We start from the raw sequence: 19601 nt of genomic DNA, 5'->3' as shown, positions 1-19601 counted from the left end.
CTCCTTTGCAGCCAGAGTCGCGCGGGGCGGGGCCGCGTGAGCGGGGTCGGGGGCGCGCGGGCCGGAGCGGACCGGGGGCGCGGCGGCAGTTTGCCGTGGCTGCTGCGAGTCCGGCCAGGACTGTGAGAGGCGGCTGCGGAGGTACCCGCGGCACCGGCGGAGGCGGCGGGAGCGGCGGAGGCAGCGGTCCAACGCGTGCTCTTTGGGCGGGGTGCGGCGGGGGATGTTCCTGCCCAGGGCGGGCGGAGTCTCTCTGACAGGGCGGGGGATGCGCGGCGGCCGCTCTCCGGGACCCTGAGGCCGCTGGGCCCACCCTCCCGGAGCCATCGAGGACCATCAGCCCTCGTGCCCTCGGCCTGTGCCGTCTCCTCCGGCCAGACCCTGGGGCCGAGGGTGGGAGGCGGCTTCCGCCGGAGAGGAGCGGGCTGTGGTGGCCACCGCGGCGGAGCCTGAGGTAGGACCCGCCCAAGCCGCCCAGCGGCCCAGCCGCCCGGCCCGGCCCACGTCTCTGGCTCGCTCTTTAGCTCCTGCGGGGCCGCCCCGCCCCGTCCCGGCGGAGGCGCCCCGCGAGCGGGTCAGCCTCGGATCCTCCCAGACCCCGGATCACTGGCCCAGGGCCCCTGTAGACCCCACCCATCATATCTTCCATTGGCCAGACAGCATGCCGGCCTTCCAGCCTCCCTCACGGTGCTGTCACCGAACCCCCGTCCCGCCGCGCACCCCGTTAGGAGCTCCCTTGGACTCTCGTCGGACTCTTGATAGGGCCTCGAGACTCCGTTGCATCCTTCCGTGAGCGGACCCGGTCCCGCGTCCGGGATACCCAGGCACGGCCGTCCCCCAACCCGCTGCGACCCCCAGCGCCCTGGCGGATCCGTCGCTGCCCACCCCTCTTCCCAGCAGAACCGCACCCCAGCCCGGCTCGCCCAGCGCCCCGCCGACCAGCTCCTCCCCGGCCCAACTCAGCTTTAGGACGGTGTGTGGCGGGGTGCCCCCCGCTTCCCGCTGTTAGCCCTCCTCACACCCCAGCAGGCAGCGACCTCTCCCCCGCGCCCCCGGGCCCCTCCTGCAGCCTCTCCCCGGGCCTTGCATCCTCAGGCAGCCCTTTTTATCTTTTTGTCCGGTCGTGGTCTTTGCTTTGGTTAAAAGGGCTTTGCCCTGAAATCCTGAGGGGATGTTTGCTTAGCCGAGTGTATTCCCCCCATCGGGGCTTAAGGGGACCAGCTGACACCCATGTTTGGGGGGTTTACCCTGGTGGCTAGGGAGGGGGGGAGAGGGCGGAGTATGGGAGCCCCAGTCAGCGTGCGGGTGCTCTTACGGGATCACACAGCCTGCCCCTCGTCCTGTCTCTTCTGTGGAGCGTGTGACGTGGTTCAGAGCTAACATTTTAGGCACCTCTCGAAGGATTAACTCATTTTTCACTGATGGATATAACTGCCTCCGTGTAGTGTCATTTCCTTCATCTTCTTGTAGATTTTTACAGATGTTTTGTACTGTTTTTGAAGGATGCCAGTGGACTTGTTTTTGGATTTGTTATTTTTGAGTTTGCTGCAAAAGTGAGATTTGTAGCTTTTCATAATCCCTGAAGATTTAGTGTCAGTGTAGTGATAACTTATTGTTAGCTGGTGCTGCACTGTATTGCTTTGCCAAGGAGCAAGTTCGCTTAACGCAATGTTCACTGATGTCATTATGAACAACCTTCTCAGCAGCAGTAAAATACTGAATGAAAAGCTGTTTGTTGAAATTGAACTCCTGAGCTGTCAAGAAGGAAATGTAATGTTAGACCCAATAATATTTTTGAAATTTTTATTTTGTGTGTGTGGAACTGAGGAAGGGAAAAGTCATATTAAAATTATAGGTAATACCTAGACATAAAAGTCAAAAGGTTCAAAAGAGTATGCAGTAAAAAGTTTCTCTTCTCCCTTTGTCCTCCAGCCACCCATTTTTCCTTTTTAGAGACAACCACTATTTCCATACTTGTGTGTGCCTTTCCTGTGGTATTTGTAGTGTATACATGCCTATATATTTATATTTTTAAAACATACCACAGACAAGAGCTTACATATTGTACACTCTGTATATAGCTTTTATTCCTCCCACTTACAATAGATCCTAGAGATCGTATATTTGGAAGTGCCTAATACACTGGCTGGATAGTATCCCATGTTACTGGTTTTGAGATTATTTTCTGTCTTTGCTTTTACAAACAGTGCTACCTTCTTTTCTTTAAATGTATCAGCTGTTATACATGTATGTTTTAAGTAATTTCGGATTAGAAAAAATTTTCTAGTGAACCTACAAAAGAGGGTATAACTAAATTTCTCATTGAACCTGTGAGCTTCCATGGAATGACTAGCTTTGATAGTGATTATAATATTTACTAAATAAGTTCCTGAAGGACGTCAAGTAAGAGACTGCAATGATCAAATTTGTGTTTTTAAATGTCACTCAATGAGGAGCGTGGATTAAAGGGTGGACTAAGGATAAAGGCAAGAATATCAAGAGAGCAATAATATAGGCAAACTATTACAGCGGGTCTGGATTTGAGTACAGGGAGTAGATAGTACTTGGTGATGTCATTGGATTTGGCATTAGGGAGTGGCTTCATCAAGGATAAGGTAACAGGTTTCTACTTTATGCCCTTTCACTGAGGTGTGGATCCAGATGAGGGAGGAGTGGGATTTTTATTTTTATTTTTGTCAAGAAAGGAATTCAATTTGTAACATGTTGAGTTTGGGTGGTTGTATTTCTGTCAGATGGAGATAGCCAGTAGGCAGCTGGATTTGTGGCTTAAGCTCATTATCAAGTTCTGAGTTGGTAGTAAGAGATTTTGGGGGCAAAGGGCATAGATGAAAGGAGAAAAAATTGTAGGACAAAAATCCAACATTTGCAGTACAGGTGAATGTTTCAGCTAGTACATTATGTGATTAAGTTCTTTAAAAAGTCTTGTTATATAGTTTAAACATCAATAATGAGGATCACTGTCTAACATGACTTTTTAAAGTTTTTCCCTTAGTTAACATTGTAGTGTATATTTCATGAGGGAAATAGAGTAAATTTAGGTTTTTTTAAAAAGTAAAAACTCAGTAGAAATAGTAATATAAAACCCATCTTTCCTCATCATTTGGATTATACTATTGTAGAATTTTGTTCAGTCTTTAGTGTTTGCAGAGAAGTACAGGCAGTTTGGAAATGTGGTTTGCCAAGAATATTAAAATTTTTAGTCTGCATAATTTTTAGTTATATGAGTTTAAAATAAACACTAATCAAAGAATTTTTGGTCATGTTTTTAAACCATAACATTGACTTATTTATTCCTAAGTCTAGAGCTACTGTATGTATCTCTTGACTATTCTAAACCCCTGCAAATCACTCTAGTGGACATCTCTGTTTGGATTCACATTTCACAAGCATTTCAAACATGTTCAAAATGAAACTCTTTTCTGTCTCCCTCTTCCCTCCAAAAAGGTGGGGTAGAGGGAAACAAACCTGCAACAAACTTTTTTCTTTGGATTTCCTGTCTTGTTAAATGACATCACTCTTTCCTCATGAAGCCTTCAGAAGCCTGAAAATCACTTTTCACTCCACTCTGTCTTGTTACCAACATCACTAACTCCTGCATATTCTCCTTCATGATATTTCAGATAATTTCTTCTTAATATTTTTGTTGTCTCTATATTAACCCCAGATGTGTGTTGGGCTTTGTAATGCTTTCTGAGTAGTCCTCTTGCCTTCTCTCTCTGCCTCTTGGTTTGCCATACCCTCCAGTTCATTCTCTGTATTGCTGCCAGAGTAAATGTTCTAAGATGCTCTTTTAGTGAGGCTCTTTCAATTGCAAGGAAGAAACTCAAGTTATTCTAAGTAGGGGAATGCTTATTGAAAGGGAACATGCACAAGGGAACCCAGGGAGAGTTAAACAACTTGGTCTCAAGAACAGGAGCTTAATAAAATTTGTTTAAGCTACTGTATTTCCTTTTGGCTTATTTTTTCCTCTGTATTCCAATCACTGCCCATTCCCTACCAGTCCCCCCCACCCCCCCAGCCCAGCTTCTGGCTTCCGTTTATTCCTAATTTCTGCCTGTTTATAACTACTGAGTCACTCCCATCCAGCATCTTGCCTCCTGGCTGCAATCAAAAAACTTGAGCTCTTGTTGCTAATTTCTTCCTTTTTTCCCTAGGATTTGCTGGTTTGAATTCCCAAGAAACAATCTCTTTGGCTCAGCTCTTTTTTTCATGGGCTGCTATCAAGCCTGTGTACTTGGGTCATGTGACCACCATGGACATTTAGTTCTAGCTGTGTGTGTATTTGTGCATGTGGGTGTGGGACAGGGTCGTCACGGTGGAAAACAGACAGTGTGCAGGCTAATTTCTCAGATAGTGGGGTTGCAAGCACAGCAGGCACCATAATTGACATTTATAGTACAAATACAAAACTTATGTCCCTTCTGTTGAAAGATCTTCAGTGCTTTCTCATTGTTTTCAGGATAATGCTTACCCTGTAGTGTGGCATGTGTATGAGATCCTTCAGGATCTGACTCTTCTCTAGGCTTTCTTCCCTTGCTCTCTTCCTTAAAGTCTTTGATCTGCTCCTATTGGACTTGGGCTTTCTCTCAAATAAAGTGCTTTTTTTTTTGACTTTGCAGTCTGTTCCCTTTCTCTTCATCCCCTTCTCCTTTTCTTTGCTTGATTAACTCCTATCTGACCTTCAGGACTCAGTTTAGGTGCATCTTAAGGAAGTTTTCCTTTGCCTCTTCCAGGTTAAGTCAGGTGCCGCTCCTGTGTTCTCCTGTGATGCATGGTGCTGGCTGCTGTCATAGTTCTCTGATGAGACTCATAATTACTTGTCTCTTTTCTTCACTGGGCTTTGACTTCTTTGGCATCAGTGCTGTATAGTAGGACAGGTTTTTAGATTGAGGATTTGAAAAATATATGGAAGCTTTTTATAAGTTATAAAGTATACAAAAAGTACACAAATCATAAATGCATAGTTCAGTGAATGAATTTTCACCAAGCAAACACCGGTGTCACCAACACTCATATCAAGCTATAAAATACCACTACAACTCCATAAGCCACCTTGTGCCCTCTTGTAGGCACTAATCCAGTTGAAGAAGTATTTAATTTTAAGTGGAAAAACTCTAACATATAGATTTCTCTACGTATTTTTATCTTTAAACATGTAAGACACATAGGTATTGGAGTTTTGATCCTATAGAAAGAACAAACATAGGTTAACATGTGTGAGGTGGGATTAGTAAACATGTAAAGCACTTTCCAAATGGTGTTTGGCCTTTGGGTTTCAATGTGAATTATGTTGCTAGCATATTTTGGCAGTGGGGTCATCCAGCAGGTAACTGGAGTGTAATTTTACATGTACAGTGGGGAAAGGATTAGTTGTCAATGTCATAGACAGCTGGCTTGCTAAGAATTTTTTCAAATAGCTGTAATTTTAGAGTGCACTTTTCTCAGTTTTGATTTTTCACAAGCTTTTAAAATTGTGTGGCCCTGAATATGAAGGTATTCTTCTAAATGTACTTTTTCCTTAGATGACCGTTTCTGTTTGTAAATATAAAATTCATTAAGGCCAATTAAGTGGAAAGAATATGGACTTTCAAACCTGGATTTCCAACAGACTCTGCTCTATTCAATTTCCATCTTCACTTAATGAACTGCCATTTATGGTCAAGTCAGTTAACATTTCTGAGCTTCAAGAAGTAGGACAAGTTTTTAGATTGAGGTTTTGAATTGAATTTAAACCAGCAAATTCTAGGGAAAAAAGGAAGAAGTTAGCAACAGGAGCTCAAGTTTTTTGATAGCAGCCAGGAGGCAAGATGCTGGCAAATATTCCATCTTTCAAATGGGAATATTTATTGCACAAGAGTTAAGTTATATAAAGCACCAAGCCCATAGTAGACACTCAATAAGTCTTCCTTTTCCTCCTTGAACGTCGATTTCTTATTATGTTGAAATATGAGATCAAGAATTCAAAAGAATTTCATTGCGTGGCATTGAGAGTAAATGGCCAATCAAAATTGATGGTTGTTAACAGAAATAAATCTTAGAAAGGGTAGTGTGCTGTTTTTCAAGTGTGACCATATTTTTCCATTCAAAAACTTTCAAAGAAATGCTTTTTTTGATATCAATATACAAGGTTAGTGGATGTTAGAAGGTACTTTTATTCATTGTGAGGTATCATAACAAAATGTTCTGCTTGCTAATGACAAACATTTCTTAAATCATTGACAGATTGTAGTACTATTGCTGTTTGTAGAGTGTAAGTATTTGTTTGAAATCTGTTTACTTAAATTGATCAGATAATAGTAGGCTGAGTAATCTTTTTAATGTCAGGGATGTGATGTAATCTCTCTTTTAATGAAAAGTGTTTTGGGTGTCTGTGGATATATGTTTATAAGTGATTATTAGATATTTTTCCTTTTGCAGCTCTACCTTCTTTTAGTTCTCTTCCTGACTCCCCCCTACTTTTTTTATAATAAAAAACTTAGAAACTATTCAAAAGTTGAAAGAATAGTACAAACAACATTTATATATCTGCCACCTACATTTAAGTTACCAATATGCCATCCATATTTGCTTTATTGTTCTCTATGTGTATGTGTGTGTATATACTTTTACTGATTTTTGAAAGTTGTGAATATTATATTTACGTCAAAATATGTCAGCATATATCTCCTAATTTTTCCACATCACCACAGTGCCATTACCAACACCTAAGAAAAATAACAGTAATTTCCTAATAACATTAAATATTCAGTCTGTGTTAAAATTTTCCCAGTTGTACCATAAAATGATGTTAAGCCAGAATTCAGTCAAGACTTTTGCTTTGTATTTGATTATTTTTTTAGTCTCTATTAATCTAGAAAAGTTCTTTACTACATTCTCTTTTCTTATGATACTGAAATTTCTTTGACAAGAACATATCATCTTGTAGAATGGCTTGTTTTCTAGAATTAGATTACTTCCTTTGTTTAACTTGTTTTCTGTATATTCTGTAGGTTAGTTATATTTTAAAGTTTTGATTGTATGCATGTTAGGTGATGTTATATTTCATGTTGCATACTGTGGGAGGTAGATAATATTAGTACTAGTCTAAGTTTTATGGGTTTAAGGTGATGTGTGCTGTGTCTCTCCATTGGAAAAGTACGTTTTTTCCTCTTGTGATCATCAAGTATAATAATATGTGGGGGTGATACTTTGGTACCATACAAATACTCCATTTTTCAGTATTTACTTAATAATTTTAGAATCCTTCGTTGATTTTAGACAAATCAGTTTTTTAACTGAAGGTTGAAAAATGGTGATATTCGTAATTCTGTAATTCTTTTACATTTATTAGCTATCATATTCAGTTAGTTAATAAGAGCTTTGTAATTTTCATCAACTGGGAGTGAACTACAGTTCCTCTTAAGAGGAGAGAGTAAATAAGTGCTTAATTCTTTTTCGTCTAATTTTCAGAATGAGGATTTGGTCTAATAGTCAGTCATCTGCAATACTGAAGAAAAAAATTTTTTTTATGGTCTCTTAGATTTCTATTTTTTTGTATGAAAATAAATAAATAAATAACCCTGCCAAGCAGACTTCTGAGTTCTTTTTGAATGAATGCCTTATTAGTCTTTGGGTTATTCCTTACTTTTTTGGGTACAAGATCTTGATTCACCATGGACTTCCCCTGCATTAGACTGGAATTACCAGTTTCTCCAAGGAGTTTCCTTATACTGAAGGGTGATATTTAGAATCCAGTATCTGTATGGTGAGTATTATGGGGCTGTCATTATCCCTAGGCCTTGTTAGGAGGGGGGAAAAAAGTATGAGGTCATAATTCTTTTTTTTTTTTGAATAAACAGCTTGTTTATTTTTTTCCCATAGAATATTTTATTAAGGTATTATTGATATACACTCTTTTATGAAGGTTTCACATGTGAAACAATGTTACTACATTCACCCATATTATCAAGTCCCCCCCATATCCCTTTGCAGTCACTGTCCATCAGTGTAATAAGATGATACAGAGTCAGTACTTGCCTTCTCTGTGCTAGTGTCTTCCCTGTGACCCCCCCAACACCGTGTGCACTAATCATGATACCCCACAATCCCCTTCTCCCTCCCTCTCCACCTGCCCTCCCCCACCCCTCCCCATTGGTTAGCCGCTAGTCCCCTTCTTTGCATCTGTGAGTGCTTCTGGTTTTTTTTTTTTTTTTGGTATCATTAATGTACAATTACTTGAACAACATTATGGTTACTAGACTCCCCCTATTATCAAGTCCCCACCACATACCCTATTATAGTTACTGTCCATCAGCCTAGTAAGATGCTATAGAATCATTACTTGTCTTCTCTATATCCTGCCTTTCCCGTGTTCCCCCCCTGCTACATTGTGTGTGCTAATCGTAATGCCCGTTTTTCCCCCTTACCCCTCCCTTCCTACCCAACCTCCCCAGTCCCTTTCCCTTTGGTAACTGTTAGTCCTTTCTTGAGTTCTGTGAGTCTGCTGTTTTGTTCCTTCGGTTTTTTTTTTTTTGTTCTTATATTCCACAGATGAGTGAAATCATTTGATACTTGTCTTTCTCCACTTGGCTTATTTCACTGAGCATAATACCCTCTAGCTCCATCCATGTTGTTGCAAATGGTAGGATTTGTTTTCTTCTTATGGCTGAATAATATTCCATTGTGTATATGTACCACATCTTCTTTATCCATTCATCTACTGATGGACACCTAGGTTGCTTCCATTTCTTGGTTATTGTAAATAGTGCTGTGATAAACATAGGGGTGCATATGTCTTTTTGAAACTGGGCTCCTGCATTTTTGGGGTAAATTCCTAGGAGTGGAATTCCTGGGTCAAATGGTATTTCTGTTTTGAGTTTTCTGAGGAACCTCCATACTGCTTTCCACAATGGTTGAACTAATTTACATTCCCACCAGCACTGCAGGAGGGTTGCCCTTTCTCCACATCCTCGCCAACATTTGTTGTTTGTCTTTTAGATGTTGGCCATCCTAACTGGTGTGAGGTGATATTTCATTGTGGCTTTAATTTGCATTTCTCTGATGATTAACGTTGTGGAGCATCTTTTCATGTGCCTGTTGGCCATCTGAATTTCTTCTTTGGAGAAGTGTCTGTTCAGCTCCTCTGCCCATTTTTTAATTGGATTATTTGTTTTTTGTTTGTTGAGGTGCATGAGCTCTTTATATAATTTGGATGTCAGCCCCTTATTGGATATATCATGTATGAATATATTCTCCCATACTGTAGGATTTCTTTTTATTCTAATATTGGTGTCATTTGCTGTACAGAAGCTTTTTAATTTGATATAGTGCCAATTGTTCATTTTTGCTTTTGTCTCCCTTGCCCGGAGAGATATGTTCATGAAGAAGTTGCTCATGTTTATGTCCAAGAGATTTTTGCCTGTATTTTTTCCTAAGAGTTATATGGTTTCATGGCTTAAATTGAGGTCTTTGAGCCATTTTGAGTTTTACTTTTGTGTATGGGGTTAGACAATAATCCAGTTTCATTCTCTTACATGTAGCTGTCCAGTTTTGCCAACACCAGCTGTTGAAGAGGCTGTCAGTTCCCCATTGTATATCCATGGCTCCTTTACCATATATTAATTGACCATATATGCTTGAGTTTATATCTGGACTCTCTATTGTGTTCCACTGGTCTATGGGTCTGTTCTTGTGCCAGAACCAAATTGTCTTGATTACTGTGGCTTTGTAGTAGAGCTTGAAGTTGGGGAGCATAATTTCCCCAGCTTTATTCTTCCTTCTCAGGATTGCTTTGGCTATTCGGGAACTTTTGTGGTTCCATATGAATTTTAGAACGATTTTCTCTAGTTCGTTGAAGAATGCTGTTGGTATTTTGATAGAGATTGCATTGAATCTGTAGATTGCTTTAGGCAGGATGGCCATTTTGAAAATATTAATTCTTCATGCCCATGAGCACGGGATGTGTTTCCATTTCTTGGTATCGTCTTTAATTTCTCTCATGAGTGTCTTGTAGTTTTCAGGGCATAGGTCTTTCACTTCTTTGCTTAGGTTTGTTCCTAGGTATTTTATTCTTTTATGCAACTTTGAATGGAGTTGTTTTCCTGATTTCTCTCTCTGCTAGTTCATTGTTAGGGTATAGGAATGCCACAGATTTCTGCCTGTTAATTTTGTATCCTGAAGCTTTGCTGAATTCAGATATTAGATCTAGTAATTTTGGAGTGGAGTCTTTAGGGTTTTTTATGTACAATATCATGTCATCTGCAAACAGGGACAGTTTAACTTCTTCCTTGCCAATCTGGATGCCTTTTATTTCTTTGTGTTGTCTGATTGCTGTGGCTAGGACCTCCAGTACTATGTTGAATAGAAGTGGGGAGAGTGGGTATCCTTGTTTTGTTCCTGATCTTAAAGGAAAAGCTTTCAGCTTCTCGCTGTTAAGTATAATGTTGGCTGTGGGTTTGTCATATATGGCCTTTATTATGTTGAGGTACTTGCCCTCTATCCTTATTTTCTTGGGAGTTTTTATCATGAATGGATGTTGAATTTTGTCGAATGGTTTTTCACCATCTATGGAGATGATCATGGGGTTTTTGTCCTCCTTTTTGTTGATGTAGTGGATGCTGTTGATGGATTTTCAAATGTTTTACCATCCTTGCGTCCCTGAGATGAATCCCACTTGATCATGATGGATGATCTTTTTGATGTATTTTTGAATTTGGTTTGCTAATATTTTCTTGAGTATTTTTGCATCTATGTTCACCAGGGATATTGCTCTGTAATTTTCTTTTTTTTGTGGTGTCTTTCCCTGGTTTTGGTATTAGAGTGATGTTGGCCTTGTAGAATGAGGTTGGGAGTATTCTGTCCTCTCCTACTTTTTAGAAAACTTTTAGGAGGATGGGTATTAGGTCTTCACTAAATGTTTGATAAAATTCAGCACTGAAACCATCTGGTTCAGATGTTTTGTTCTTACGTAGTTTTTTGTTTAGCAATTTAATTTCTTGGCTGGTAATTGGTCTATTGAGATTTTGTTTCTTTCTGGGTCAGCCATGGAATGTTTTATTTTCCTAGAAAGTTGTCCATTTCTTCTAGGTTATCCAGTTTGTTACTATATAATTTTTCATAGTAGGCTCTCATAATTCTTTGTATTTCTGTGGTGTCCATAGTGATTTTTCCTTTCTCATTTCTGATTCTGTTTCCGTGTGTAGACTCTCTTTTTTCTTGAAAAGTTTGTCGTGGGGGTTTATCTGTTTTGTTTATTTTCTTGAAGAATCAGCTCTTGCTTTCATTGATTCTTTCTGTTGTTTTATTCTTCTTGATTTTATTTATTTCTGCTTTAATTTTTATTATGTCCTTCCTTCTACTTACTTTGGGCCTCATTTGTTCTTCCTTTTCTAGTTTCGTTAATTGTAAGTTTAGACTGTTCATTTGGGATTCAGGTAGGCCTGTATTGCAATATATTTCCCTCTTCGCACAGATTTTGTGGTGTTGAATTATTGTTGTCATTTGTCCCCATATATTGCTTGATCTCGTTTTTATTTGGTCATTGATCCATTGGTTATTTAGGAGCATGTTATTAAGCCTCCATGTGTTTGTGGGCTTTTTCATTTTCTTTGTGTAATTTATTTCTAGTTTCATAGCTTTGTGATCTGAGAAGCTGTTTGGTACAGTTTCAATCTTTGAATTTACTGAGGTTCTTTCTTTTTGTGGCCTAGTATATGATCTATTTTTGAAAGTGTTCCATGTGCACTTGAGAAGAATGTGTATCCTGTTGCTTTTCGATGGAATGTTCTGTAGATACTGTTATGTCCATCTGTTCTAATACGTTGTTCAGTGCCTCTGTGTCCTTACTTAGTTTTTGTCTGGTTGATCTGTCCTTTGGAGTGAGTGATGTGTTGAAGTCTCCTAAAATGAATGCATTGCATCGTATTTCCCCCTTTAATTCTGTTAGTATTTGTTTTACATATACAAGTGATCCTGTGTTGGGTGCATAGATATTTATAATCGTCATATCCTCTTGTTGAACTGACTCTTTTGTCATTATGTAATATCCTTCTTTGTCTCTTGTTCCTTTCTTTGTTTTGAAGTCTATTTTGTCTGATATAAGTACTGCAACTCCTGCTTTTTTCTCCCTATTAGTTGCATGAAATATCTTTTTCCATCCCTTTACTTTTAGTCTGTGTGTGTCTTTGGGTTTGAAGTGAGTCTCTTGTAGGCAGCATATAGATGGGTCATGTTGTTTTATTCATTCAGTGACTCTATGTTTCTTTTGATTGTTGCACTCAGAGCATTTACATTTTGGGTGATTATCTATAGGTATGTACTTATTGCCATTGCAGGCTTTAGATTCGTGGTTACCAAACGTTCAAGGGTAATTCCCTTACTATCTAACAGTCAAATTTAACTCAGTTCGTGTGGTGTTACAAACACAACCTAAATGTTCTTTTTTTCTCTCCTTTTTCTTCCTCTTCCATTCTTTGTATGTTATGAACCATATTCTGTACTCTTTGTCTATCCCTTGGGTGACATCTCTTTCGCCTTAGGAATACTTCCTTCTATAGGAGTCCCTCCAAAATGCACTGTAGAGGTGGTTTGTGGGAGGTAAATTCTCTCAGCTTTTGCTTATCTGAAAATTGTTTAATCCCTCTTTCAAATTTAAATGATAACCGTGCTGGGTAGAGTATTCTTGGTTCAAGGCTCTTCTGCTTCACTGCATTAGATATATCATGCTACTCCCTTCTGGCCTGTAAGGTTTCTGTTGAGAAGTCTGATGATAGCCTGATGGGTTTTCCTTTGTATGTGATCTTTTTTTTATCTCTGTAGCTGCTTTTAAAAGTCTCTCTTTATCCTTGATCTTTGCCATTTTAATTATTATATGTGTTGATGTTGTCTTCCTTGAGTTCGTCGTTGTATTGGGTGATCGGTGCACCTCAATGGTTGAGAGACTATCTCCTTCCCCAGATTGGGGAAATGTTCAGTGATTACCTCCTCAATGACACTTTCTATCCCTTTTTCTCTCTCTTCTTCTGGTATCCCTATAATGCGAATATTGTTCTGTTTGGATTGGTCACATAGTTCTCTCAATATTCTTTTATTCTTAGAGATTCTTTTTTCTCTCTGTGCCTCAGCTTCTTTGTATTCCTCTTCTCTAATTTCTGTTCCATTTAGCGTCTCTTCTACTACATGGAATCTGTTTTTAAATGCCTCCATTGTATGTTTCATTTCAGATATGGAATTTCTTAATGATTGAATCTCTATCTTAAATTCTTTCCTGAGTTCTTGAATATTTTTCTGTACATCCATAAGCATGTTCATGATTTTTATTGTGAACTCTCTTTCAGGAAGATTGGTAAGTTCAGTTTCATTTGGCCGTTTTTCTGGGGTTTCTGAGATTTTGGTCTGAACCATGTTCTTTTGATGATTCATATTTCTGTGTGGTACTCTCTAGTGCCTAGAAGATGCAGTCTCTGGATTTCTGAGTCCCTAGAGTGAGTTTGGGGTCATAGGGGAGCGGAGATGGTGGGGGAGAAAAGATGTGTTTCCTGATTTCCATCTGTGGTGCCTGTCTCCAGTGTCAGAGCCAGTGGGCCAAGCACACAGGTGTAAGCCTCTGTACTTTGCATCTCTAGCTGTTGTAGGCAGGGCCTCTGTCTCACTGCCCTGATGCCAGTGCAGTGACTGCCGGTTTGCGAACCAGTGCCAGCAGCCTAGGAAGGGGGTGCAACAGGGTGCATATCACAGTTGGGGGCCTTGGAGCTCGCAGCCACCCAGGGGGATGGAGCGCCTGACGCTCCTCAAAGTTCCCACCTGCTGGGCAGAGTGCAGCCAGACAACCTTGTCCACCTATCCCTTCTCCGGTGCAGCAAGCTCCATGCAAACCCACTTCAGCAGCCCTCTCGCTGCTAGGAAGCCTCTCAGACCTCCTGCCTTTCCTCTGACACAGAGCTGCTGGGTCTGGATCCCATCCTCCACAAACGGCTGGAATCTCAGTCTCTCAAGCACCCCGTCTGTCCCAGCTCCCCAATCTCAGAGCACCACACAATATAGGTTTCTGCTGGCAAAGCAGATCTCCAGGGCTAGGTGTTCAGCAGGCCCAGGCTTCCATTTCCACCCCCTCCCGGCTCTGTTTCTCTTCCTCCCACCGCGAGCTTGGGTGGGGGAAGGGCTTGGGTCCCACCAGATTAAGGCTTTCATACCTTACCCTGTTTTATGAGGTCTGCTCTGTTTGTGAGCTCTGTATGCAGTCTGGTTCAGCCTTCTTTCTTGTCGCTGTTTTAGGGTTAGTTTTAGTAATTAACTATATTTTCGTGCTATTTGTGGTTTTGGGAGGAGTTCTGTGTCTCGTGTCTCACGCCGCCATCTTGAATCTTCTGTTGTTTTGTTCTTTCAGTTTTACTTCCTTACAACCTGTTTATTTTATTTATTTGAGATTTGAATTGGCTTTATTCAGTGATTTGAATATCAGGCTGCATTCTATGTCCATAATTGTTTCTTAAATTAACATTGCAGGTTATTTTTCTTAATTTTTAAAAATTACTTTATTCTTAATCTTTTTTACTTTGAAAATACTAGTTTTAATTAACATTGATTTTTTTTCTAAGTATACCTGACATAGTTTCAAAATAAATAAAACTACTCAGTGAAGTTTAAGATTTTTTTGCATTTCATTTTGTCTTTAGAAAATATTCAACTAAGGATGTACTTATTGTTAGTACTATATTCATAGTCATTTGAAATATTATTTTCTATGTGTGATTGTTACCAATTTGATATGTAGTTAGGTCCATTTGTTTTTCATTTTTGAATTTGTATTTTGGTTTAATACTACCTTTGAATATGGGAAGCACAAAGTTCAAAAGGAGAAAGCAAATGAAAAGGTGTATGTAGAGATCTCATTTTCATACCCACCCTTTGTACTGTTTCCTGATTGTTCCCCTGTAGGTAATCATTTTTGTAAGTTTATTACCAATCATTTCAGTATTTTCTTTTCTTTCCGAAAGAAAGAATATATATATATAAGAAAGAAAGAATAAGATATATATATATATATATACAAGAAAGAATATGTATTTTTATAAAAGAATATATATATATATATAAAAGAAAGAATAAGATATATATGTGTGTATTTTCCTTTCATACACCAAAGATAACAATTAATATTATTGTTCTGTACTTTCTTTTTTTTTCACTTAACAGTATATACTGGAGAGAATACCATGTTGGTACATACAGATCTTTCTCATTCTTTTTTATGAAGGCATAATATTCTGTGGTGTTGATTATACTATAATTTTATTTATGAGTCTGGATCAGATGAATATTTGTGTTTAATCTTTTGTCTATGAATAAATCATACATATTGAAGAAATTAACTTAAAAAAAGTTTCCTCCCCAAGTAATTGAGAAGTTTGAGTTGTTCTGAGAGTTATATAGTCTGAGGGGGCTTTGCTGTTGTGCTTTTTTGTTAAGAGAAATTCAGGAGAAGTAGATATGTTTCGGAACATAGGTATTCTTTCTTGCCTCTAAATATCAGAGGTGATTGATATCAATGAATGTTAATCTGTCTTAGTAGTTTTATGGTGATTGGGTCATAAGGGATAATAAATGATTTACCTGCTTTCTCTCCTTGCATCTTGGCTTCTGAGAGCATTGGAGCTAAAAACCTGATGTCCTGGGTGTTTTTCTGTAAGGGCAACTCAAGTTGATGTTCTCACTGTTTTTTCTTACAACTTGCCTTCTCCTGAACTTCAGCCTTTCTTCCTCTTTTCTGCTTTAAAGCTCTCATATTATAGGATTTCAAACCTTCAATGGAAAGCTATTTGCAGTCTAGTAAGGAAGACAAGAGGTATACTATGAATGTAAAGATTAAGAGATCAGGAATACTAAAGGAAAAGGGAAGGGTACCTGTTAAGATACAAGGAATTCAAACTCTGAGGCTTGTGAAATAGAAATTGGAAGTTAGTGAACTTAACTACTCAAATGTAAATTGTCTTTTACTCCAGTTATTGAAAGGAATTTTTTCATTTATTGGTCAAAATATTTGAGCATCTACCACAAGCACCTTGTAATGGGCACTTTGGAGGATACAAAAAATTAAATGATTATTTTAGCTTTTTTTTTTTTGAATTCACACTAGGTACCAGATGTACATAGACTGTTTTATTATATTAAATTACTATAGCAATCATAAGTAGTTGTTACTTTTTCTTTTTATTCACATATACAGGAGAGTGAATAAAATGTGTATTTTAAAGGAAATTATGAAGTTAGTATTTGTGTTGTCATCACCCAGGCCAAGAAACCCCAAATTGCTTCCCCTTTACCTCATCCTCCCCTTATCCTTGTCAATGTGTCTCCTTCTGTGGAGGTGCCATTCTAAACTTTGAGACTGTCATTTTTCTTGCTTTGCTTCATAATTTAAAATCCAAGGGTATATATCTTTAAACAATATAGTTTAGTTTTCCTTGTTTTTGAACTTCATATGCATATTTTATGTGATTTAAAAAATTTTGTTCAGCATTTGTGACATTAGTTTCAGGTTTTTGTAGTTAGCCATAGTTCATTAAATTTCATTGTAGCAAAGTATTATGTGAGCCATAGTTCATTAGATTTCATTGTGGTAAAGTGTTGTATGATTATACTACAATTTGTTCATTCTAGTTTTGATGGACATTTGAGTTGATTTTAATTTCTTGCTGTTAAACAGACAATCTGGTGATGAGTGCTCTTGTACCTCTTTCATGTTTGCTGTTACACAGATATTTCTCTAGAATTCCTAGGAATGGAATTGGGTCACGAGGTATGCACATAGTCAACTTTGATAATGGCAAAATGTTTTTCAGAATTATTATTTCAATTTATATTCCTATCAGTGGAATGTATGAGAGTTCCCATTGCTCTACATTCTCAATACTGGTACTGTCAGACTCTAAATTTTGCCAATCTGAGGGGTGTGATGGTATCTCATAATTTTAATTTGCATTTCTATGATTACTATAAATGTTTAGCGTCTTTTCGTAGTCTAAATTTAGTTTTCTTCATATGATGTGCCTGTTCAAGTTCTTTGCCCAATTATTTCTATTAGGTGTCTGTGGTTTTCTCTGATTTTTATTTTAGAAAGTCTGTGTGTGTTTTGGATAGTGGTCCTTCAGTTATACCTGTTACAAGTATCTTCAGTTTTTGGCTTATTTCACTCTCTGCTGCCTATTAATCAACAGAATTTCTGTTTTAATATAGTTGAATTTATCAACCTAGGCTATTACTTTTTGAATCCTCTTAAAGAAACCCTTTCCTAAGCTGAGGTAAAGAAGATGTTCTTTATTATCTTGTAAGAACTTTTAAGTTTTAACTTTTCACAGATTTGGTCTTTACCTGGAATAGATTTTGTGGATAGTGTGAAGTCCAGTTTTATTCTCCCTCACTCCAGATGGCTACTCAGTAGTCCTAGCATTGATTTTGAAAAGTTCATCCTTTCTCTACTGATCTTCATGCCACATGTGACATTTATTAAGTGTCTTTTTTTGTGTAGTTCTGTTTCTGGAATTGCTTCTCTGTTACTGGTTTATTTGTCTATTCTTGTACTAGTAACACACTGTCGTAACTACTTACATACAGCTTTATAAGTTCTTATTTCCGGTAAGGCAAGTCTTCCCATTTGGCTGATGTTCTTCAGCAGAGTCTTGGCTGTTCTTGGCCCATTGCACTTTCATATATGTTTTAGAATCACTGTCAGATTCCATAACAAAAACCCCCAACAAATTATCCAACATAAAACAGCATTGGGGTTTTTATTGAGATTGAATTGACTTTATATATTAATTTGGGGAGAATTGACATTTTTCCAACATTAAGTCTTCTGGCCTGTGAACATGGATATCTTTCCCTTTCTGTAATAATTCATAATAAAGCCTTATTTATTCAGTAGAGATTTTATATATTATTTGTTAGATTTATTCCTGAGCATTTCATATTTTCTACTGCAATTTTAAGTGGTAGTATCTTCGAAAGATTGTTTTCTAATTGTTGTTGCTTCATAGAAATATAAAGCTAATAACTTGTGTGTCTGTTATAGAATCATTAAGAAATCTGTAGATTCTTCTAGATTTTCTATATACACAGTTATGTCATATGCAAATAACACTTTAGTTTCTTGTTTCTCATTCTTACTCTTTTTATTATTTTTTCTTGCTTTCCTCTGCTGCCTAGGATCTCCAGTATAATGTTGATAGAAGTAGATAGGGGCCATCCTTGTCTTACTTTTGATCTCAAAGGAAATATGTTTAACCTTTTCCCATTAAATACACTGTAGGTTTTTGTGTAGATACTTTTTGTCAAATTAAGGAAGTTTCCTTCTATTCCTAGTTTGTTAAGACTCCTTTGAGACATGAATATTGAATTTTTATGGAATTCTTAAACTATGGTTGCTTATTATTAATTGGCCTTCTGGTATTAATATCAGATTTATCTTTGCTTTCCTCAGATATACCCAACTTGATTTTATAGTATTTTATACTTATATTGGTGGATTTTGCTTGCTCATATTAGTTTGGGATTTCTGCATACAAGTTCCAGGAGTAATACTGGTCTATGATTTTTCTTTCTCGCCTGGTTTTTACTAGATTTTTTGGTTCCACAGTAACACCAGACTCATAAAAAGAATTGGGAAGAATTTATTTGAGATTGTATTATTTATTCCTTGAGTATTTGGGTGAACTTGATGGTAAAGCAATGTGGCTTTGGAGCTTTCTTTGTGGAAAGAAAGTTATTAAGTTTTTTTTATGGGACCATTCAGGTTTTCTGTGTCTTCTTCAGTAAGTTTTAACTTTTTTTTTGGAATTTTTTCAATTTCATCTGAATTAAGAAAATTCTCATACTGTTGTAATATTTGCAGGATTGATAATTTTTGCCATCCTTCTTATTCCTGACCCCTTTCTCTTTTCCTTATTCTTGCCAGCAGTTTGCCAATTTACAGTTTTTTCAAAGATTCAATTTCTGGTTTTGGTGGCCCCTTCTATTGTATATTTTCTTTATATTTCTCACTTCTGTTATCTCTGTTTGCTTGTCCTAGGTTTATTTTGCTATTCTTTTTCTAGCTTTTTGAAGAGACATTTACAATTTTTGTTTTTTCCATTACACCTATTTAGGGTTATAAATTTCCCCATAAAGTATTGCTTTAGCTGCATCTCACAAGTTTTGAAATGTAGTACTTTTGTTATAGTTTAATTCTAAATACTTTCTATTTACTAATTTGTCATGTGGATTGTTTAGGACTATATTTAAAAATTTACAAGTAGGTGAGGATTTCCTAGTATGTTAGTTATCTATTACAGCATAACCAGCTAAATCCAAAACTTAGTGGTTTGTTATCACTTACACTTTTTGTGAGTCAGGAACTCAGAAGCAGTTTAGTTTGGCAGTTCTGCTTCAGTTCTTTTTATGTGGATTTTTCCATGGACCTTTTTAAGAGTTGTTATAGTGTGACCAATGGAATTCCTGAAGGAGAAAGCACCAGGTAGAAGCCTTGTTGCTATTTATGATCTAGCCTCAGAAGTCACTCAGCCTTACTTGGCTGCATTCTTTTGGTCAAGACAGTTACAAAAAACCCA

At 38.1% G+C, this 19601-nt stretch overlaps 1 protein-coding gene across 9 annotated transcripts in view; it reads left to right on the top strand.

Moving 5' to 3' along the window:
• The window catches only part of MYO9A (myosin IXA), a 365019-nt gene that overhangs the window by 56704 nt on the left and 288714 nt on the right, over window positions 1-19601 (top strand). For 4 of the 9 annotated variants that reach the window (XM_073212122.1, XM_073212124.1, XM_073212120.1 and 1 more), the window contains exon 1: window positions 188-454. The exons of 1 other annotated variant lie outside the window; for it this stretch is intronic. The gene's annotated coding sequence lies outside the window, so the exon portion shown is untranslated. Of the gene's footprint in view, window positions 1-38; window positions 142-186; window positions 455-19601 lie in introns of those variants that run through there. 4 more of the 9 variants (XM_073212125.1, XM_073212121.1, XM_073212118.1 and 1 more) reach the window with 3 other exon arrangements.

The sequence above is a fragment of the Manis javanica genome, chromosome 8 (assembly GCF_040802235.1).
Source record: "Manis javanica isolate MJ-LG chromosome 8, MJ_LKY, whole genome shotgun sequence".
Taxonomy (NCBI): Eukaryota; Metazoa; Chordata; class Mammalia; order Pholidota; family Manidae; genus Manis; species Manis javanica.
This window is presented reverse-complemented; position numbering and strand designations above follow the sequence as displayed.